The sequence below is a fragment of the Diabrotica virgifera genome, chromosome 1 (genome assembly GCF_917563875.1).
Source record: "Diabrotica virgifera virgifera chromosome 1, PGI_DIABVI_V3a".
NCBI lineage: Eukaryota > Metazoa > Arthropoda > Insecta > Coleoptera > Chrysomelidae > Diabrotica > Diabrotica virgifera.
Window position 1 is genome coordinate 55,326,065 of NC_065443.1, and position 25,136 is coordinate 55,351,200.

A 25,136-nucleotide genomic window follows, 5' to 3' on the forward strand; every position below is an offset into this window, starting at 1 on the left:
CCCAGTCTAACCCCAAAGAGGAATCAATGATGAATGTCCCCCCATTTGGTACCCCGTAAGTGAGAAAATGTCTTAGTAAGTACCCAAATATGAACCAGAGGATTTGTTTCGAACGGCGTCCTGTTTTTTAAATAGTAGAAAGATCCTCTAGTCTGAGTAAGTACCCTTTGTATTTGGTTATGGTAGTTTAGTCATCTTAACACCCCTTCACCCTCCCTAACGAATCTACGACCTAGCTCCCGCACAACAAATGAAACAAATGAGCTGCCGTCTTGCAAAGAAGGTTTGCGTGTCTGCTTCTTCTTCTTTAGCCCCATTCTGACCCCCACAGTATCTCTATAGATAGTCTTTCCTTGTTCCCATATGAGCAGACATGTAAAACGCTTCAAATGGCCCCGACAACGTGGGGCCGATTCATTTTTCTGCCTCCTTCAGTATCCAGTAGTTGTCTTGTCCAGTTGAACGCTTCAACTGGCCCCGACAACGTGGGGCCTGTACTTTTTTGCCTCCCTCAGACCCCATTTGCATGTGCCCACTACCATATCCCTTTAGCCTCCTTTCGGTCTCATTTGTACTACAACTGTTAGGCAGTGCCCGTCCCCTTGGGCAGCCGATCTCAGTTTGTGGTGCAAGTGTTTCCGACAACATGGAAGCTTGACTTTTGTCATATTTTGTGTACGCCCATTGTTACAAGTCTAGCTTGTAGACATGTTCAACTAGTAGTTAGCCTATCTACTAGTCCCCAATGTCTTTAGCCACCCCCCACTTAGTGTTACATTTGTAACATACACCCTGAAGTTTGACCCGAGTAAATATCGCCCCAGTCTTCCCATGTAGTTTAGCCCAGATTCCTCTTGTCTTGCCCCCAGAAACTGTTTCATGTCTGTTAGTGCCCCCGAAACTGTTTCAGTCTGTTAGTCCCCATGAAAGAGCCCATTTTTGTAGTTTTTGTTGCAGAAGTTAATAATTTTTCCAAAGAGGTGTAAGTATGTACACATTTTGTTGTGATGTTGATTTGGTCATGCTGTTGATTGTATAGGCATGTACCATTTCATACATCATAGTGTATTTAACTTGTAACCCCATATGTATACTGGTATTGTATTGTATTGTAAGCATCGTAGAACAGAATTGTATGTTATTGTAGCGTACTAACTGTATTGTATTGATATTGTACCCATGATGAAAGCATTGATTTGAATTTTTTTGAAAATATTGATGAAATATATAGACAAACAGTTGAATAAAAAAGTAACGTAAACTTTTTTTGAAAATTTTGGTAAAAAGTAACGTTAAATATTTTGAATATTGAATCCACTTATGAAGTATAACAGTATGTTGTATTTTTTGCATGTATTCCTATAGATCAACAGTTTTTTACAGAATAACCGTTTTTTGTGATTTATTGATTTGGTCATTTGAGTAGATGTGTAATGTTGTTGGTATGGTCCGTGTATGAGCTTAGTCCCGTATTGTCTGTGAAAGTTTTGTCATCCCATTGAGAAGTCATCCCCTTGAGAGGTGGCCCCGTGAAGAAGTGAAGAGGGAAACCGTGGAGAGGCCCCCCACTTATTCAAGAAGTCACCCCTTGTAGAAGTAACCCCATGAAGAAGTGAAGAGGGAAACCGTGGAGAGGCCCCCCACTTATTCATGAAGAAGTGAAGAGGGAAACCGTCGAGAGGCCCCCCACTTATTCAAGAAGAACCCCCCTTGTCTGTGTTGCCCCTTGTTTTTTTGACTAATCTATCTTTGTAGGTGTCAAAAGGATGCCAGAGGTTAGTTAAAAAGAGCCCGTGAAGTAGTAGTTGAAGTCTCCCCCCAGTGAAGTAGTAGAAGTCCCCCCGTGAATGAAGTATGTCTTTTTGTATCTGACATGTCACAAGTGTAATACTCGTGATGAAGGAAGTGTTGTTCAGCTATCTGTGAACACTTTCATTAGACAGGTTTCATTAGTTACTTAGTTAATACATACTAGTATTAGTAGTCGGAGCAAGAAATGTCTTATCCAGTGTGAGCTCATATAGGAACCAAATTTCAATATTGTTTGTGTTTGTAAGCCCCTGAGCATATCTAGAAGTCATTGAGTATGTCGTTGCCTGTTTGTTTGTCTATCCCTGTTTTGTCTGGAAATTTTAGAGCCCGTTGTCTGTTGTCCCGTGTTGTCTATTAGCCCGTGTTGTCTATTAGCCCGTGTTGTTTGTTAGCCCGTGTCCGTGCTGGAGTTTGATTTTTTTTGGCGAATAGTTAGTTGACCTCTCTTCTGTTTGTTGATTGAAAGTAGGCCAAGAGCAGAAGCTGTGTCAAGGCTGGTGAGGTTAGGATCTGGCCGCGTTGAGTACAGGTGAAGCTTGCTTTCGGTCGATAAATGGAAGCGGTTGTTCGTCAGGACTATCATACTTTCCAATGTCCCTTTGGTCTTTCCATTGTGTGTTGCTTTCATCCCCTGTTTTGAAAAAGTAGCCCCCCCGTTTTGAAAAATAAAGTCCACCCCCAGTCTTGAGAAATGAAATGCCCCCAGTTTTGAAAAGTAAGTCTATCCCCAGTTTTGAAAAGTAGAGCCCAACCCCCCTGTCTTGAAAAATGAAGTCTATCCCCTGTTTCGAAAAGTGAAGTGTAGCCCTGTTTTGAAAATGAAGTCTTTCCCCAGCTTGTGATTTGAAAATGAGAGTTGTATTGTGAACTTTCATGAAAGGTTCTTATGTCCTAGATTGGACTGTTGAGTGAAAACGTAATGATGTAGTGTTCTCTATATCATATGTTGCGTTCATTTCCCTTAGTCTTGTTTAAAATGTTTGATATCCTGTTTGAACCCAGTATACTAGTCTTTTTGGTCTTTTGTTGTTGTCACACGTATCCCCCCCTCCCCCCTTGTTAATCTTGTCTTGATTTTAATCCTTGTTGTTGTCATATACCCTTTTGTCTAGCCCTGTCTTATTTGAATGAGTTGTTGAAGTAAGTTGTTGGTGAGATTTTGTCTCACTGAGGTATTTAGACTGGATTGTCTAAATCCTCATTTTGCAGAACCGTTGCCAAATTGTCCCGTGAAACTCGCTAGGTGTTAGCAGAGTTTGGGCAGATGTATATCTGTCATATTTTTTTTAGTTTTTGAGAACCGCTCGCGGTTAGGCAACGAGGTGATAAGGCTGTGTCTGCCCTGGTATGTCGCTTGTGTTACTGCTGTGGATGTCAGCGAGGTCCACACAGGGCATAAGTTTAGTTCTTTCCCAAGGCACAGAAACTCTTGTCACCTACAGTTCTAAGTAGAGTCAATAAACATTTAAGTCTACTCGACTTTAAAGAGTCTGGCGATTGATGGCACGCTAGCCCAATCCCTAACGACTTTTTTGTTTTGTTTAATCCCCACTAGCCATTATCTAAATATTTTGATATTGTTGTCCTGTCACACCTAAGATGTCCATGTTGGATTTTTTTCTGTTTGTTATCGAAAACTGGATAATCTTATCCAGGTTTCTCTTTTGCGCGGAGGCTTTGTAACGTTTGAAAAAACTCCAACATTAATTTAATATCCCAATTCCCAAAAAGAATGTCCATTTTTTTAAATTTATTTTGTGAAGTTCAATATCATTATAAGATCCCAAGCCGTCCCTGTACACAGCCATGAAGTATTGCATAACATTTCAATTTGTTACAATTTGTAAGAAGTGAGATGCGTAGATGAACTTTCTAGAAGAAATCTTGAACTGAAAGTTGAGTTCTTGTCAACTAAGCATCCCTAAGGATCAAAATCGCTCGGTACTTCCGTCGTATTTTTCCCCGGTAGTAGCTTCAGAGCGAAGCGCAAATTAGTCCAGCTTTACGTCCCAAGGTGATAGCATCTCCTCGGCTGGTACTCGCTCGAAGTAGGGCGTAGTCCCTTTGTTCCCCGCCGGTAAAATGTAGAATGGTCGCTGTGAAGATCTGAATGTGTGGTGAGTGCTCTGAGAGGATTTTTTTCCAAAAATAGTGTTGGATTTAATGGAAAATCGAAGCCTCTTGAGAGTCAAACACGCAGTTCTACAAACCGGCATTGTTGCCCATTTTTTTTCTGTGTTATGTATGATGGTCAAGCCCTGATTTCATCGAAGAAATGTCGTTCCTGTTCCGTGATGTTTTGTTTCCAGTTCCCAGAAATGAAGTCTCCAAGTCCCCATTTGTCCTGAAATGGAAGAAAGAAGCCATGTCCTCCCCCTGCCCCCTGCCTCAGTTCGATGACCCTGTTTGTTGATGAACCCCTCCCCTGTAGTTTGTGACTGTGACGAAGAGTTTTTTTTTGTTTTTAAGGTATGATACGTTTTTTTAATTTTACTAAATTTCAAGTGGATAAATTGCTGGTAAATAATTGTATAAAGAAATTTGCTTTCATAATGGTAAAAAAAGGCAGAGACTTATGACATTTGACAGCTACGTCAAATCTTGTGTTGAAATAAATAGGTCAAATTTTATTTGACATATACTGCCCAACAAGTTCAATTGTAATTGTTTTGTTTGTAATCATTGTAATCATTGTTTTTGTAGTAAAATTTTGAATAAACCTGGTAAGAGTTTAAAGTTTTGAATAAACGTTTTGTAAGTGTATCTACCATTTTATTTCTGTAACCTTGTTTTGGAAAAATTTTAACTAAATTCTAATGCAACTGTGTGTAAGTTTTAGTACAGAAGAAAGAATATGGCATAGAAGCCAGTAAAAGAAAAGATGTTGCCCAGTCTAACCCCAAAGAGGAATCAATGATGAATGTCCCCCCATTTGGTACCCCGTAAGTGAGAAAATGTCTTAGTAAGTACCCAAATATGAACCAGAGGATTTGTTTCGAACGGCGTCCTGTTTTTTAAATAGTAGAAAGATCCTCTAGTCTGAGTAAGTACCCTTTGTATTTGGTTATGGTAGTTTAGTCATCTTAACACCCCTTCACCCTCCCTAACGAATCTACGACCTAGCTCCCGCACAACAAATGAGCTGCCGTCTTGCAAAGAAGGTTTGCGTGTCTGCTTCTTCTTCTTTAGCCCCATTCTGACCCCCACAGTATCTCTATAGATAGTCTTTCCTTGTTCCCATATGAGCAGACATGTAAAACGCTTCAAGCTCAACACGGGTCAAGTTATCGGCACATACTATGGGTCTAGAGCAGTGTTTCCCAACCTTTTTTGTGCCATGCTCCACCTTAGCCTTTCTAAAATTCTCATGCCCCCAATGTAACATACATAATTTTTAATATTAAAAAATTTAATTGTTGACTTGGTACGAAACTTAATAATTTTAATAAAGATTTTTCTATATTAATTTATTATTTTAATTAAAAGAGATCCTTGCATTTGATTTTTGCTGCAGAGAGATTTTATATTAGGTTCCAATTTGGTTAGCTCCAGTCTAGTCTTCACGTTGTGTTATATCCAGCCGATTTCTTTTTTTTTACCTTCTTCTCCATCTAATGGCGCTAAAGCTAAAACCCTTTGTGACTATGGGCCTGCTTAACAGGTTCTTCCATTCTGCGCTGTCGAATACTTTCCTTCGCCACTGCTTGATGTTTATGGTTTTAAGATCTTCCTCTATGTCTTCTATATATCTTTTACGGGACCTTCCTCTTGTTCTATTTCCTTAGGGCTTCCATCTCTGAATTACTTTTACAACTCGATTATCTTTTTTTACCAGGAAATCACTTACAGCACGAAATCTACATTTAGCTAAATATGAAGATTTAGACGGTAGCAATACTTTTCTTGCACAATTGGTTGAATTTGGGTATTTGATTTCTGTTTCCTCACAGTATCCCGAATAAAGTACGTGCCTCCTAGTGGCGGGATACGGGCAACAATACACTGGCTTATAGGGCAGTCCTTAAGGTAGGGATCCTGGCCTATACAGAAAAATGCAGGCGGGTGTGGGTAATACTGCACTTTGGTTGAATTGGTGGTGTATTGGCTAAACGTGCAGGGCAGATGGTGCTGACAGAAAAGGCATTCAGGCATCAAATATCCAAACAAAATCTTTTCAGGCCATAATAATGAAAAGACCTTCTCCAATGATATAAAAAATTTATACTGAAATAATGGCATCTCCTGAGGTAAAATGTGCCGGAAGTAAAATGAGCTTACGTTCGGATTTCCGGGTGAGGACTATCTCAGGAGGAACACCATTGCAGGTTAGAAAAATCAGGATAGGGTCGTGGAATCTTGGTAGTCTTACAGGTAAGAGTCTGGAGTTAGTGGATGCGCTCAAACGAAGAAGAGTTCAAATTGCTTGTATTCAAGAAACTAGGTGGAAAGGACAAAGGGCGAAAGAACTAGGTGAAGGATACAAATTGTGGTATGTAGGGAGTAGTAACACTAGAAATGGAGTTGGTATAATTGCTGATAGTGAAATGAAAGATAACGTAGTAGAAGTTGTAAGAACGAGTGATAGAATGATGTCAGTGAAATTTGTAATTGATAAAGAAGTATTGAATGTTGTGTGTGTATGCTCCCCAAACAGATCTGGGTGAGAATGAAAGAAGAGCTTTCTATGATTAATTAGGAGACGTACTGAGTAATATTCCAGCAGAGGAGAAAGTTATAATAGGTGGTGATTTCAATGCACATGTGGGCCAAACCAAGACAGGATATGAAACAATACATTGGGGATTAGGCGTTGGAACTAAAAATGAAGCTGGAGATGACATGTTTGAATTAGCAACAGCATTGGATATGGCGATTGTTAACACATTATTTAAAAAGAGAGAAACTCAACTTATTACCTACAAAAGTGGACAACATCAATCCCAAATAGACGACTTCATGATAAGGAAAGAAGACATACGTGAATGCAAGGACTGCAAGGTAATAGTTAGTGAGACAGTAAGCCAACAACATAAGCTGCTTGTTCTGGACATCGAAGTTAAAAGCGAAACTGAACAAAAATATCAGAGAGGACCACAAAAAATCAAGTGGTGGCTGCTGAAAGATGAGAAAGAAGGTCTATTCAGGAGAAGAATAGTGGAAAAAATATGTTGTAACATGAAAGGAAGCCCTAATACAATTTGGAGAAAAATGGCCAGTAGTATTAGAGGGACTGCTATTGAAATACTTGGGAAAACGTCAGGAAAAAAGATTGAGGAGAAAGAGACTTGGTGGTGGTCAAACGAATACAGGGAAAAATAAAAGAGAAGAGAAAATTATATAAAAAGTGGCAAGAAACCAGATCCGACACAGATCTTCAAAACTATATGGTGGCGAAAAAGGAAGCGAAAGCAGCAGTAGCAAAAGCCAAAGCAGAAGCGTATTCAAACCTATACGATCAATTTGATACCAGGGAAGGCGAAACGAATATATATAAAATAGCCAAACAGAGAGCAAAGAAAGCAAAAGATTTTAATCAGATTAGATGTATCCGAGATGAAAATAATAAAATACTAGTTCACGAAAGGGATGTCAAAAAGAGATGGAGAAAGTACTTTGACAGCTTATTAAATGAAGAAATTGACAGACAGCCTGTAGAGTCAACGGAGACAGTAGCAGCAATGGTCACCAAAATAACCAACGAGGAAGTGGCTCAAGCGCTTCAAAAGTAAAGAAAGAAAAAGCGGTAGGACAAGATGATATTCCTGGAGACGTATGGAGAGCATTGGGAGAGACAGGAACAAGGTGGCTAGCAGGTCTATTTAATAGAATTATGGAAGTCGGACAAATGCCAGACGAATGGAGAAGCAGTATATTGGTACCTGTTTACAAAAACAAGGGAGATATACAACAATGTACAAACTACAGGGCTATAAAACTGCTTAGCCACACCATGAAAATATGGGAAGGAGTAATTGATAGACGGATACGTGAAGAGACCGAAATATCCGAGAATCAATTTGGCTTTATGCAGGGTAGATCAACAACAGATGCAATTTCATTATAAGGCAGTTGATGGAAAAATACAGGAGTAAAGAAACAAACGCTCATATGGTATTCATTGATCTTGAGAAAGCATATGATAGAGTTCCTCGAGAGATTCTGTGGTGGGCACTCGATAAGGAAGGAGTCCCTGGTGAATATGTAAAAAATGTGAGGAATATGTATGAGGGAGTAACGACTAGTATTAGGACAGGTGTGGGAGAGACTGATAAATTTCATGTGAAAGTAGGATTGCACCAAGGCTCTGTGCTTAGTCCGTATTTATTCTCATTAATTTTAGACCAAATAACAGCGAAACTACAGGGTAACATTCCATGGTGCTTAATGTATGCTGATGATATTAGTCCTGTCGCCAGGGGGGGTACAACGGCCTCCTGTATTCAGATGGACTTACCCAAGTTTTTTTTATGTATTTTGACCTGTAGAACACGAATTTTTTGGGTAACAGTTGATCCGGATGTCGATAAGATTGTTATAAACCAAGAAGTTGAGGAATCACATAACAGCGATTTCTCGCAAAACAAAACATTTTTTTGTATTTTTTGGTCCATTTTAACCGAAAAATGTTCCTACAAATTTTTTCGTAGGATGCATAGTTTTCGAGATATACGCGGTTGAACTTTCAAAAAATCGAAAAATTTGAATTTTTGAACCTGAAAAACTTTTGATTGAAAAATAAAATAGCAATTCTGCTTACCGCATTTGAAAGTTCAAGTCAAATTATATCGGTTTTAATTATTTGTATTGCCAAAAATGTATTATTTTATTGTTAAAACAAAGCTATAAACACCTAGTGCTTGAGTGATGTTTCAATGATTTCTCATTTAAAATCGAACGAGTACGTAGAGGAGGTAAAAGTGCAAGCGGGGCTATTTCTAAGTAGCATGCATTAAAACGCATGTATTAGGCACGGGAAACAGTATGTGTTTATAGCTTTTTTTAACAATCAAAAAATAAATTTTTAGCAATGCAAATATTCAAAACAGATATAATTTGACTTAAACTTTTAAAGGCGGTAAGCAGAATTGCTATTTTATTTTTTATTCAAACGTTATTCGGGTTCAAAAATTGCAATTTTTCCATTTTTTGAAAGTTCAACCGCGTTTATCTGGAAAACTATGCATCCTACGAAAAAACTTGTAGGAACATTTTTTGGTTAGAATGACCCAAAAAATACAAAAAAATGTTTTGTTTTGCGAGAAATCGCTGTTACGTAATTCCTCAACTTCTTTGTTTATAACAATCTTATCGACATCCGGATCAACTGTTACCCAAAAAATTCGTGTTCTACGGGTAAAAATACATAAAAAAAAACTTGGGTAAGTCCATCTGAATTAAGAAGGCCGTTGTACCCCCCCTGGCGACAGGACTATATCGTGTTAGTAGGAAATAGTGAAAGAGACTTAGAACAAAAACTGGAACAATGGAGACAAGCTCTGGGGGAAAAGATTTAAAACTTAGTAGGACAAAAACAGAGTATTTGGAGTGTTCATTTAAAGATGGAGCTACTACAAATAAAATGGTACCTTTGGATGGTGAAATGATTGTGAAAAGCAATAATTTTAAGTACCTAGGATCGGTATTACAGAATAATGGAGATATAGATGAAGATGCATGCAGTAGAATTAGAGCTGGATGGATGAAGTGGAAAGAAGCGAGTGGTGTGTTGTGTGACAGAAAATGCCAATGAAGCTGAAGGAAAAATTCCATAAAACAGCCATAAGACCGGCTATGATGTACGGAACTGAATGTTGGGCAGTCAAAAAGAAAGAGGATCCACGAATGCATGTGACGGAAATGAGAATGCTTAGATGGATGAGTGGAGTGACAAAGAAGGATAAAATTAGAAATGAGTGTATTAGAGGAAGTCTAGGTTTGGCACCAATTGATGTCAAAATGAGAGAGCATAGGTTAACCCTCCGTTACTCGCACACGGTGTGGGAGACCGGGCCTGTAAATAAATTCCTGTAACTCTGCTTGTAGTGGGGATTTTGAATGGCTACTTCGTATATCTCTTCAGTGGTCAATCAACTGTGGGTAAAGTCAGTTCGCAGTGTAAAAAATAGTACTGTCCTTTTGTTATTACGCAACACGGTCCCGTACACCGTGTGCGAGTATTTGTGCACCAATTTTTGTGTTTGGATCACACATCGATATTTTTAATTAGTAAGGTAATTTAAGATCTTTTCCTTATTTTCAATGTTTATAGATTAGTTTATCTATATTTATATATATAAATATAAATATATAACTTTCCTATAACCATCAGAATGAGGTTTAGGGAGATATGTGGTTTACCCACAGAACAAGTACCAGTCGTAACACCAGGAACTTCAGATCGCTGTGCTGTTTGTGATTGGAAGAAAAATAGAACAAAAAAAAGTTTTACTGCCAAATATGCTCAAAATATCTGTGTTTGGAACACCATTGTTCCAATGAATGTGACACCATTGTGTATTTCATGTTTTAAAAACGTTAATTAATTTTTATAACTTTTTTTGTTATTACAATTAGGTACTCTTTATTTTTAATTTTTTTGTGTATTGAATTAAGATCTAAAGTTCTTAGTAAACAAATTTAACCATATTCAATTTTTTTTTCACTTCCAAAGTTTTTGTATATACATATAAATGGATAACAATGAAAATTATTAAATTTTTGATTAAAGTAATATAATGTGAACACAAACGCATATCTACAAAATTATATGATCATATATTCATTAAATAATTTAATCGTACACAATTTTGCAAAAAAAATAATTTTAAAACACTGCTGACCCATATTTTTGGACCCGGTCTCCTGGACCGTGCGCGAGTATCCGATCACAAAAAGTTGGCGCGAATAACGAAAGGTTAAGATGGTTTGGTCATGTTCAACGTCGAGACGTTAATCACCCAATGCGAAGAATAGCTGAAGTGCAGATTCCTGGAAGGGGTAGGAGAGGAAGACCAAAGAAGACCTGGGGGGAGACGATAAGGCAGGACATGTTGGTAAAGGGGATTAACATTGATATAACCCAAGATAGAATTGTGTGGAGAAATGCAATTAGGGAAGCCGACCCCGCATAGGGATAAGGCAAAGAGAATGATGATGATTTCTGTTTCCTCAAAAAGCCATGCCGCCGCCTTTTTATATTACATATAGTTTTAACGACTTATCATTTTGCCACTCTGATACTGTATATATTTGATATATCAGACAAATCCACTAACAGTGGCTGCAACATCAATCTTGGAAAATCAATTTGTTGTAAATCAGAACATAGGTATATATCAGCCGATAGAATACTCAGATGATTGACAATAAGCTGTCAGTTACTTAAGATTTTTGGATCCAATGAAACTGTTTATAAGTATTTTTTAATAATATTAATATGTTAATAAATATGTTTATTCTGGTCTAACTCAATATGGGTAAGGAAATCAAATGTCTTCTCTTTTGCATCAACAAAAGTTTTATTTGTTTCTTCAAGTTTATTCTTTAATACATTTAGGTTTTCAAATATATCGGCTAAATAACTCACAAAAACTTAGATTGTTACCAGGTACTTCTGGTATCTAAGGCATTATTAACAGTATCAAACAGTTCCATAAATATTTTCAAGTAGTTTCCTTCAAATATCCATCTTACTTCAGTACTTACTTCACCATAAGCAGCACAAAATGTTATATTTTTTATTGGTATATCACTGACAGCTAAGTATGTAGTTTTTTAGCTTATTATAGTAGTTGTACTTTCTAATCTTTTACAGAACAATATTTCTTCGGCAAAATGCCCTGTATATCTTACGTAAGTTATCAATCCTGTATCACTGCCCCTTAAAGTCGACTCATTCATTTGTACTGAAAAATTTCTCATTTTCAGCTTTTCAACAAGTTGTTTTTCAATATCTTCACACATTTCGTCTATTCTTCGGTTAACAGTATTGCTACTGTGTGGCATAGATATTTCCTTTTTGTCACTTTTTCAAGGACTGTTTTAAAAAATGCTTATATTGCGGTTTTATTAAATTCTCCCCTATAGTATGATTTTTCCAGTTTTAGGTATGGTTAAAGAAATTTCATAACTAGCCTCAAGAACTCAAATCTAGCATTGGATTTAAATGAACCGGAGTGAAAGGATACAATACAGAACATAAAATATAGAACCAACTTGTTCAAAAAACTAGCTGAAGAAAACACAATGACGGACCGAGAAACAAAACAGGCACAGAACAGGGACATGAGCAGATTTAAAGATCATAACACAAACGGAAGGAAAAGCAAATTGAAGTACAACTTAAATACAGAAAAGAACAAAACAACTCTGAAAATGGCATCATGGAAGGTAAGAGGTATAAATGGGAAGGAAATAGAACTGGAGGAAGAAATTAGAGGTAAGAACATTGAAATAGTAGCTATAACAGTGACAAAGAAAAAAGGAAGAGGATCACTAATCTTAGAAAACGGAATGCTACTAATATACAGTGGAGTGGAAGAAACGAAGAGAGCTCAGGCAGGAGTAGCATGCATGATTAAAAAGGGCAGTATCAACAAAGTAAAAAATTGGATATATTAAAACGAATGCGTACTAAGAGTATACATAGATATGGATACAGAGGAAACCAACGCGAACCTAATCATATGCTATGGCCAGATGAAGTTGCAACAAAAAACGAAAAGAACGAGTCCTGGGATAAATTACAAGAAGTGATAAATGATTGTACAGAGAAAATTGTGATCACAGGAGACATAAACAGTAGAGTAGGGATAGAAGCTGAAAAATGGAGCAATATCAGTGGACCTTGTGGGGAGGAAAAAATAAAAAAAAAAATGGAAAATTACTACTCGAATTCTGTCTAGACAAAAACCTGGTGATTATGAACACATTTCCAATATAAAAAGATACACAAAATCACAAGAGAAGTCAAATAAAGAGGAGAACAATCAATTATAGATTATATTATAGTACAAAAAACAGAGAAGATCTGGATAAGAGATGTAAGAGTAAAAGGAGTTATGAGATTGGCAGTGACCACTATTTACTAGAAACCACATTCAGAAGCAAAAGAAAAGAAATAAAAAAGAAAGAGGACCTGAACAGAAAACACACAGAAATAATAAAAATTTATAAACTAAGGGAAGAATCAACGAGAATAAGATACACAGAAGAGCTAGAGAAAGATATGGACAGTGAACATGAAATAACAGAAACAATAGAAGAAGAATGGGGAAAATTTAAAAATGCGATGATAAAAACTGCTAAAACAATATGTGGAACTACAAGAAATAACAACAGAGGAAAGCGAACATCTTGGTGGAACGATGAAGTGAAAATAGAAATCAAAGAAAAGAAAAATTACGGAAAGAATACATACAAGACAAAACACAACAAAAATACGAAAACTATAAGAGACAAAAAACAAAAGATAAAGAGATAGTTAAGAAAGAGAAAAAGAAAAGTGACACTATGTGAGAGACTACAAGTTGCTCTCAGACTGATGGAAACATGTCGAGGAACAATCACTGTCTATAAATCCAAAAAAAAGACAGAGATGGTCCTCTTCACCAGAAAAAGGAGGATTGCGTGCTTAATACCCCCTAGCATCTAAAACTGCAGTCTTAACTTCTCTGAAGAGGTGAAATACCTTGGTAGTACCCTTGACAGGAAGTAAACATGGAACTCTCACTTAGATAGTAGAGGTAAAAGAGCATATATTGCCTATGAACAGTGTCGGCGAACGGTAGGACGCACTTGGGTCCTTTCGCTCAGGGTGGACGCCTGAATCTACACTAATGTCATTAGGCCAATGCTAACTTATGGAGCTATTGCTTGGGTACCAGAAGTGCTACAGGCAACAGCGATCAACAAACTAAACCATATTCAACGGATGGCTTGCCTAAATATAACAGGTGCCATGAAAACAACACCAACTGCTGCAATGGAGTTGCTCATTAGCATCACCCCTTTAGACATATATGTCAAAGAGGTGACGTTGATGACTATGATGAGATTACGCTCAGAGGGTGCAAATATTGATGTAGGAATGGGACAATTGAGATGTCGTTTCTGGTGGGGTGAGGTGGAGGCACTGCTCCAGCTACATGCGGGCCATGGATGCGACTCAATTAAACCTAAGTTTGTCTTCGACAAACCCTACAAAATCGAAACAAAACAACATAGGCAGTCAAACGTGGCAAATGCATATTGCATATACACCTATGGCTCCAAAACGGAAGAAAGCAGGATATACTCCAGATCACTGAACGTAAGTATAAAATGGGGTATGCACAAACATGCCAGCGTAGTTTAAACTGAACTGGCTGGTATTTCCATAGCCGCAAAAGAGATAACCCAGAAAGGTATAGCCGGCAAAACCATAATAATCTGCACAGAGAGCAGACAAGCACTACTAACCATGAACAGACCACGTGTCGTATCAGGGCTAGTAATGGAGTGTCATGAATCAGTAGCCGAAGCTTAGGATGCTAACAACATCATCCTGAGGTGGGTTAAAGGACACAATGGAAATAAAGGCAACCACATTGCTGAGCAGCTAGCTAGGAAGGCAGCAGGCCTAAGATTCTTCGAACTCGGTGATCTTTTTGGCTGGTCAACTGCAACAATCGCGGAAATTGTCAAAGGTCACTCCCACACGCAAACCGTGAAAAGATGGGAAGAAAGGCCAGGATGTAGACTGGCCAAGGTAACACTAAGGAACCTTGGGAAGTCAGCATCAGAAAAGTACTTGAGAATGACCAGAAAAAACCTACGCTTGACAGTTGGTGTTTTAACTGGCCATTGTCAATTAAGAAAACATCTTCACACACTGAAGCTAGTAGACACACCTCTATGCAAGAGGTGTGAACAAGATGACGAAACTGTCGAGCATGTCCTATGTGAATGTCCGGAGTTATCGTCAATACGAGAGTATGCGTTTGCCAAGCCTTGGCCTACACCTGCCGACATAGGGGAGATGTCACCTGGTGATTTGTCCGCCTTCCTGGAAATGGCAGGATGGAGAATGAACTAAGGACAACCCCCGGGAGGATGCACAATGGGTCAATTGTGGCATAAGTGCTATGGGACCTGACTCACCCTCCCTACTCTACAGATACAGAACTATCATAGTTGATTGAAGTATTATTTTATAATGGTATTTCAATGATCTGGAGTAGTTTATCGCTTCAAAATAAATAAGTTATTGTAAATCGATGGTAAGACACTATGGCACAGAGCTAGTAGTACAGGTATACGATGCAGATGCAAGATGAATACCATTAATAACTGGGCAAGAAACAGAAGAGTAGAATGGAATGACCACATAAACTGAATGATAAAAAACATTGTAGAACACGAATACCTCATCAGGGCCGACCCCCGGAGCACCTGGTGCAAAGGGTCAATGCTGAGGTACGTCATCTTCTAGAGTTTCGAGGATTTTCGGCACTAAATTGAAACACACAGATTATTCTAGGGGTTTTGGTGATCCTGAACAGGAATATGATATCAGAGCGGACTCTCGGAACACCCAGTGCCCTGGGTGACTGATATACACTTCATATTCTGTAAGTTCGATGGTTTTCGATTTTCGGAGGTCGGTTCTGATGGTGTATTCGTGTTCAGTAACCCTCAAAATGCTCTTAGCTATTTATTTGCACCAATTTAGTGTCGAGAAGCCTCGACGTTACAGAAGATGATGTGCATATCAGTCACCCTGGACATAAGGTTTTCCAAGAGTCGGTTCTTATGTCATATTCGTTTTCAGCAACCCCAAAATCACCCCAGTAATATGTTTGTATAAATTTAGTGCCGATAACCCTTGAAAATTCAGAAGATGACATGCCTTAGCAGTATCCCAGGGCACCAGGTGCTCGGGGGTCAGTTCTAATGACGTATTGTCTTATTCTCTATGTTGAAAGTTGCAAGCCTCTTGGTGATGTATTTAAAAGTCGATTTATTTTTTCCTTAATATCCTGGTCTAAAGGGACAAATTGGCGTATTCCGTGCAGATGTTGAGAGGATTGCAGATTTATTGTGGCATTTGCCATTTGAAATGCATACCATTTTAAACAGCTACCATGGTTATTGTTTTAGTGGAAGTAAAAAAAAATACGAAAAGTATTTTTACTGAAGCACGTACACGATTATAACCTAACCTTCAATTCCTAATTGTTTTAATGTTAGATGCAGTAAAAGTAAATGTTGTTTTTGTTTTACATCGTATTGACGATAACAAAGCTTAAATATCACCGTGTTGAATTATTGCTCGATAGGTATTTATTATTATACGTTTGTTTTCGAAATAATCTAAAACGTGAATATGTTTTTGAAATATGCGTAAATTAAAGAGATATTTTTTGAATCAAATTTCATAAAATCTAAAAAATATGACTTATTGTCATTTAGTTTCTTTTCTAATAATCGAGAAGGAAGAATTTCATGTAGCTGGCTGTACAGTATACACCATTAGTTATTACAAGTAAAACGTCAAACATAGAATTTGTCGTGAAGTTGTCATGATTAGGTCTTGGTGGAAACACATGTAGATGTTTACGAATTAAGCAAACAGTTTCTAAAATATACAAAGATGGAAGGGTTAAAATTCCGTGATCTTTGAAGTAACTGCTGCAATGTGTTGTTCTTCTCAGGCCAAACAGATATCTCATTGCTCTTTTTTGTAATTTGAAAATAATATCGAATTGGGCAGCTGTACCAGAACTCCAAAAAGAAAGCCCATATCGAAGATGCGACGCGAACAAAGAAAAATATGATATTTTGGAAGATGCTAAATTGAGTTCATTCGAAACAGATCTTATAGCCTAGCAACCTGAAGATCGTTTCTTCCTTAACAAATCGATATGAAGTGACCATTTAAGGTTGCTGTCTAAAAAAATACCAAGAAAATTTTCACAATCAACGGTACTGATATTAAGAGTTAAGGGTTGAAGAGCTCCTTTAAAAGTAAATGCTACTGTTTTATCTACGTTAGACGAGAGTAAATTAGAGTCAGATCAGTATGAAGAGTTGCAATATTTGTGTTGCTTCAAGTGATACTGGTATCATCAGTAACAAAAAAGATTTTTCCATCGATCTTTAAACTAGTGAAACAAACAAACAAACAGCAGCATAATCAATGTTGAAATCCTCGCATAAATTTTTTTTGCTTTAATGGGGCAGGTAATCTAACAAATTTAGCAGGTTCTGAAAAAATAGTTCTACGGAAGAGTCAGGTGATCTATAAATGCAAATAATATAAAGATTAAGATTCTTATTGTAAACTAAGGAAAACTCAAAGAAGACTTCACTTAACAGAAAGTCATATTTTGTTAGCAAAGAAAAATCATTACTTGTAGAAAGAATCAGGGTGCCCCATAAGCTGAGCTTGGACGATCATACCTAGCAATTGCGGTATATTTTTCTACAAAAAGCTCGTTGACTTCAAGCCAGTGCTCTGTAACCGCAACTCGGTTGAAATCCTAATTCCTGTAGAAACAAAAACAATTCATCAGTTTTGTATCTTATAGAACGAATATTAATCAGCACCATGCTAAAGTTGTTATCACTAAAACAATTTGAGGATTCTAGTCCCTCAGAACACGGTGACATTCCTTCAATTTTTGCAGGTGTATAATTCTTTTAGAAGTGAGAAAGGCCCTCAAAGCATCAATATCAGCTTCCACCTCATCTGGACCAATTCTATAGTCATCGTTAAATTCTAGTAGAATTTTTCGTAGATTTTCCGTCTGAGTAGGAAGTCCCTCGGAAGCAAAAAAGAGTTTATCGCAGAGCCGGATTTAAGGCAGTGGGGGCCCCTGGGCAGAATTGGTGTGGGACCCTACCTCCTACCATTAAAAAATTGTTATTATACAGCCAAGTATGGAATTTTCCCCTTTAAAAATTAAAAAAAAAATGTTGATCTACATTTATAAATATATTTTTAAATAATAAAAAATACAAGAGGTGTAACTTGTTACCGTAAAATATTAAAAATAAATATTGTAAAATGTATGGTTAAAATCTGGGTATTTTTTAGATTTTTGAACTGAAAATTCCTTAATTATGTTTGACATATCTATTTAGTTCCTTTCGTGTTTAATGCTCATTATAGAGAGATGAAACGCTCTTGGCCCATCATAGACCGAAGGCGATTTTTAATTAACTTTAGTTTTGAAAATGATCACTCTCCACTGTAGTTAGAGACAGCAAAGCTGGACTTGCTCTCTAGAATTCATACATACACCATTTTTTTCACTTATTCATAAGCTACACTTAAACTTTTGATAAGAATATTTTTTCGATAAAATACAAGTGGAACAAGATCTGGAAAAACAAAGCAAGGAACAAAACTGAATGGCGGAAAATCCTAGAACAAGCCAGGACTGAAAATGATTGTCGAGCTACTGATGATGATGAATAACTAAAATAATAGCACTACATAAGTATTAACTTAGTGAAAAAATGCTATAGAACAAAAGTTGCTGTAATCTTATTGGGCTGCAGCCCGTTGAAAATAAATAAATAAATAAATAAAGAACTCGTCAGTTTATCCATTTCCGGACTTATTTTGAACTTATATTTTTCACACCCGAAAAGGGGTGAAACTCACCTCCAGGGCAAAAGCACAAATCGGCACAATTCACTTTTCTTCTTTGACATGTTATTATTTATGTGTATGCCAAATTTCATGTCAATTCAAGCGGTTCTTTAAAATTTTCAGAAAAAACCGTGAGTCAATGGACTATTATAGGTACCAGTAATAATGAGAGCACACAGCACAATTTTATTTAATACGCACCTTTTAAATGATTTTAGAAATTAGAATTTAAACTTGTATCCCAATTATTTAACAGTTAAAAATCCAATGTACAGCTTAAATATTTTCCAGCTTGGCCTGACCATGTTTGTATGAGTAGCACGACTTTATTTAAATTTTTATATTTTAAAAGTCACCAACCCTCCAAATACTTAGATAGGACACTTCTAGGCTATCACAAAAATAAAGTAAAAACTTACCTTTTTCAACAGGGGTAACAGTACGAAATAATACAAACAGGTGAGTAATATTGCTGTTTTACTAGATTATCGTAAATGGTTTGAACGGCCGTGGAGTAACGGCAATACCGTTGGCCTCATACGCCAGTGCACGTGGGTTCGAGCCCTGCCAAAGACAAACCATTTTCATTTCCAATAATGACACGAGCCGTCTCATTATGCCTCGGAGAGCACGTAAAGCCGTCGGTCCCCCTGGGCTAGTGTACATCGGCACTAGTTACTTGAAACAGGGTTAAAGATGTAAATGGCGCCGGAACTGTCCGAAAGGATCTCCCCAGCAAAAATGCCATACGATATTATTATTATTATCGTAAATTGTATTACAGCTGACAATTATTATTCTTTCTGCAAGTAGGAACAAAATCACAAAACCAATGAGTGATTTAGGTTTAGTGCCAGATTTTCAGATTTGCTTATGCCACAATTTTTGTCAACGGGATAATTTAAGGTCAAACTCGTAACCAAATTATGACTTAACAAAAAAGACAGAATTCCACTTGATCATGCTCTGAGTATTTTGCAATCCATGCAAAAGGGTAGGTATTTAAAAAATATGCATGATGTAGAATAGGATTTAGAAGGCAAATAAATTATTGTAGGCGTAGGAGGCAAGTTTGGCTCAAATTTAAGTTCAAACTTTGTAAATGTGGAGTAAGCAATGTTTTGATCAATGCTATTATACTCAGTGGCGTAGTGCCAAATCAAGATAACGATAAATAATACATTATTTTTTATATACATAAAACAAAAATTATTTTATGTGAATAATGTGCTGACTTTTTTATTTTTGTGATTTTGTGGGGGCCCCCGGAATGTGGAGCAGCTGCTCAGCCTGCCCTCCCTTAAATCCGGCTCTGGTTTATCGCTTGTGTTGGTAAATCCGCCATAAAACACTGAAGCAGGTTGGTCGAGTAGAAAATCAAGAAGAAGTTTAATGGCTTTTTTCTACAACCGTGTTAAAAATGCAATTTTAGCACTCCATACGAGCGTTAAAAATGCTACTTTAAGGCACTAGTGCTTTAAAATTTTTATGGCACTGCAGTTCGTATTGACCGTATAGGCAATTTTGATGTAATGTCAAAAAAATATAAAAATGGAATGTCAGTCAAGTTCAAGTAAAAGTTTTTGTAGATATTGTCCTGTAATTACGATTGTAGAAAAAATATTGTATGATATGCGTGTTAAAAAGTACATTTTTAAGGCACTCGTGTGAATTGCAGAACTCGCTTCGCTCATTCTGCAAACTTTCACATGCGTGTCTTAAACGCGTACTTTTAACACTTATATCATAAATAACTATTAAGATATCCGGTTCCCTTAATCTGGCTAGAAGATATCGACTATTCGGGTTATTGGTTAATCTAACTCTGGGTGGGGCCAAAGGATCCAGATTTATCGATGGTCCTAAAGTATCGTTTCTAATGAAATTTATAGGCGAATGGAAAGGATTCTTAGATTTACAAACTTCGATGGCCTGCTTGTCTGTACGTATGTTTGTGTTTTCTACTTCATCTTTGTTTTTGCTTGAAATGGTAATTGGATTTACCAAGGTGACAGAGATTCTGAGATTCTTCGGATTCTTATGGGATCCAGAAAAAAGCGTTGGTTCAGAATAGGAAGATTGTATAGACCATTTAATGTTAACACCAGATGGCCAAATTTTCTTATTAAATAATAAGTTAATATGTTTTAGATTTTATACCTATTTTGTACCACGAACCAGTTGTTTTATCGGCATCTTTAAGGAGTGCATAATATCTAATAAATTCCTTAATGACTAGCTTCTCTTTTAATATAGTGAACCACTTGTATAGGGGTGTATATTGGGGTCAAGTTACTAATAACTACAAAGTGACATTTATCTTCTGTAGGTAATTTTTGGCTGTTGTTCTGGACTTACTTCGTCATGTCGGGGCTCTTCAGTTTGAGTACTTGCGGTGGCATAAGATGTATTTTTCTTCAATATCTCCTTTTTCGTGGGTATAGTAGATAAATTTTTGGTAAAACTGCTCATTTGATTAAAAATTTCACCGATATTTGAAGAGAGCCTTTCTAATCCCAACTTAATCTCAGTTGAATTTGTGTCTTGGATTTGATAGTCTTATCTGAAGAGCCGAAAAACGGACGATATATTGAAAATGTCGTGTTCCATCTGCCTTGCAGATTTTAAAACCTTTTCAAGATTCAGCAGGTTATTTAGTTTGTGGATTTCGTCAATTTTTTTAGTAAGATATTCCAGTTTGCCGTCACTTTTAGTTAATAAATCATAACTCTCGATGAAAACAGGCAAATTGTCAGTTAGTTTTTTAGTAACTTGAATTAAGGCCTCACAGTTCTCTAGAGGTATTTGATTTTTTCATAAATTTGCAATTTTGTCGTTTAAATATCTTAAGCTTGGAGAGTTAAATACTGTACAAAAAAATCTAAGATGGGAAAATTTTTGGTTCAATGCCCAAAAAATACAGAGGTTAAAATCTTTTAAATGTTGACTGAATGTCTTGCATTGTATATTTAATTATGAAATCCAAAGGATGGATATAATCCCTAACGATAAGACTCTCGGGCAATATGTGACTCCCACAAGGCACGTGGGTTGCTGAGTGAAAAAATTATGTTTTCACATTGAGAGCGGTGAATGCCATAGGTCTGGATCCCGCGTATGAAAAAAAAGTTGACTAATAGCAAGCTGAAAATTTGTTAATAGCTTAACGGTGTCTAGTCGGATAAACTTTGATATATGGGAACCCTGGAACAGGGGCAGTTTTAATTATGGAACAGGTTAAAAATTTGGAACAGTCAGACCACGAAAATCATGCTGCTATTTATCACCTGTAATAATTCCTGTCATTTGACATATTCTACATGTTCCACTAATTAAAACGCCCATTTGGTGATAAATAGCAGTCTGATTTTTTCATGAGAGTTTAATCTTTGTTCGGAGAGTTTAAGTCTGTTCTGTCGGACAAAATACATGTGCCGTTTTCGTGGTCTGACCGTTCCAAATTTTTAACCTGTTCCACAATTAAAACTTCCCCTGTTCCAGTGTTCCCATATATCAAAGTTTGTCCGACTAGACACCCTTAAGCTATTAACAAATTTTTAGCTTGCTATTAATCAACTTTTTTTTCATACGCCGGATCCAGACCTACAACAAAAGTAAATTTGTAACAAAAGGAACAAAAAAAAAACAGAAAACCGGAAAAACCGGTTTTTGTGGTGTAAAAAAAGAGGTTTTATTTTAACACAGGTAGGTTTTTTCCACCCCTAATGGCGAGGAGAATGATTAAAAACCGATTGTACATAAATATCTATATTTACATTAAGTTTCTTTTTACAAGGAGATCATTATATACAAAGTACAAGTAATAAGACATTTACACAATAAAATAACTATTTTAGTATCATAACATAAATAATTATAATTATTAAAAAATAAATATTAATTAGTTACAACGGATTGTTTTATTAGCAAGAATGTAAAACTAATCACTGCAGAATGTTATTTCCCAGTAAGCATACATTTACATCTCATTTTTATTACTAATTAATTGTAAATAAAATAAAATAACTACATACTTAGTAGGTAATTAGGTGTTGAGAATTTTTAATATTTTAGGATCTTACGTCGTCCTAAAGTAGACAACCAGTTATTCATTTGGAAAACAAGTTTAGTAAATTTATTAAGTCAGTAAATAAATAATTATTAGGTACTTTAATTTTGATAAAAGAGTCTAAGCTAGTTGTTCCGGCGGAACTTTGCACAAGCATGAACTTATTCACGAATTCCTTTTTATACATACGAGTTACGAGTAATAGGTATAATAATAACAGGTATAAAACAATGTTTACTCAAAGAAACTAGTATCGCCAAATTAAGTCGCTTGTTCATACAAACCACAATACGTTAAACAAGGATAAACAATACGGCATGTCTTTGATACATTATTTCTACAGAATTTTGACGTTTATTTTCAGTGACATTGGCGCACTTGTGTTTACAAAAAATAATGGCTAGGTAAGGTAAACACAATAAGTATTGTTAGAACAACTAACTGTTGCTCTCTTATTTGATTACTTCCGGTAATTATTTGTTTTTAAGATAATGAGACAACTAATATTTTGTCACCCATAAATTTTCATTAGGTATACTACATGAGTCTGGTCATAGTTATGTCGATGGAAAAGTACCTATTTGTTTATTTTCGAGATTAATTTTTGACTTTTTGTTTTTTTTTATAATTTATTTATTACCGTCCTATGTTTATCTTTATATTAGTAATAGTCGGTATGACGTTCAAGTTGTTTAATGTTGAGTCCATCAATCTCCCCAATAGTGAAAAAAGATCAAACACTTCTATAAAATAACTTTATAAAATACGTCTACCGGGATAATAGCAATTTCCTAATAATTACATTGTCAGTACATGTCGACGGACCTATTTTGATTTAACTTGTTTGCAAATTAATCGTTACGTTTTTGCAAGTTTCAACGGAACAACAACTGTACTTTAGGATCTTAGTATTAAGGGGAAAGGCGCAAAATGTCGCCAGTCAAAATTTTTAATGTGTTTTAAATGTATTAATTTTTTTCGAATCCTGAGAAAACTAATAAGTACTTTTGAAAAATTTAAACGCAGAATGAAAGACTACGTTATTAGCGAGGGTCGAAAGTCTTTAGAATAAATAAAAAGCTTCTTTTGAATGAAATATTTGCAATTAAAAATCACACTTAATTTTTCTGTTTTATTTTCACACCTGTAGCTTATTAAAATAAACATTATAGTTACTATAAAATTTTCAGGGACTTTCGGCCCTCAGTAATAATGTAATCTTTTATACTGCGTTTAAATTTTTCAAAACTATTTATCAGTTTTCTCAGGATTCGAAAAAAAAATAATACATTTAAAACACATTGAACATTTCGACAGGCGACATTTTGCGCCTATGCCCTTAAGAGGTAATAATTGTACTTTTGAGAATATAGATAAATTTTTAATTGGGCCCTTGATCGACTGTAAGTCTAATTTCCTTTTTCAAAAGCTTTTTCCTCATCGACGGTTTGCAACAGCTTTGACAAGTTATAAAGTTTTTAGAGATATTCTTATTTTCAAGGTAATTGAATGATATATTGGTCTAAAATATCTTCAAATATCTAAAACACAATATGTCCAAAATCGTTGAATTATTCGTTGAGTTGAAAGAATTTACAATTGAAAATATTAAGTTAGTATTTAATAATTTACAGTTTTTGAATTTAAGTTTATACATCTAAATATATATATATATATATATATATATATATATATATATATATATATATATATATATATATATATATATATATATATATATATATATATATATATATATATATACATATATATACATATATTTACAAGGTAACTAACTTCTGTGAAAAAGTAAATAAATTTCTACTATATCGTCGGTGTGAAATCAAACTGGCATAACCGGAAAAATATTTGAGATATTATTATCAAAAGTTTCTTCTTTTTTTTTGTATATTTTTATAAAAAAAACCGCCATCAAATTGTGTTAAAAAGAATCCGTCAAACGGCGTTGGGCTAGTTTGCCCAGTTTTGGGTCAGTCGGTTCCTTAACTTTAAGATGAAAGTAAAACTGTATTACCGATCTGTTGCCGTATTCCACTCAAAAGTGTGACTCAAGACGAGGTAGAGGCAACATCCTGTTGCGCCTCAACAAATCCGTCAAGGATAAAGTGTGAGTTTAAACGAGGTCTATGCAACACTCTGTTGAGCCTCCGCTCTATTGCCTACTGCGCTCAAAAGAGCAAATCAAGAAGTTGACCAAACTGCCATCTGTTTGGCAGTTCTTACGAATTCGTTAAGAATTTACTGTACCTACACTGTATGTAAATTCATTCTACGTGCTCTCCAATCTGGCAAAAATTGTGAATTGTTGTTAAAATAGCAATCAAGTTTTAATAGTGACCTTTGTGTAAACAAGTGTTCATGAGTGTGCATCGCTTTTGGGAGCGTTTAGAACCAACCAATCTTGCCAGACTCCACAGCCAGGATCTGCATACCAGTGAGTTTTGATATGCAAAAGTGCACATAGACAATTTGAAAGACTTATTACACTAGTAAGTAATAGAGTAGTTTATAATAGTTTTGTTTCTTTGTATGATAATTTGTGAGATCTATTTGCTTTTATGTATGTTGTTTTCTCTATATTTTCTACTTTTTTGT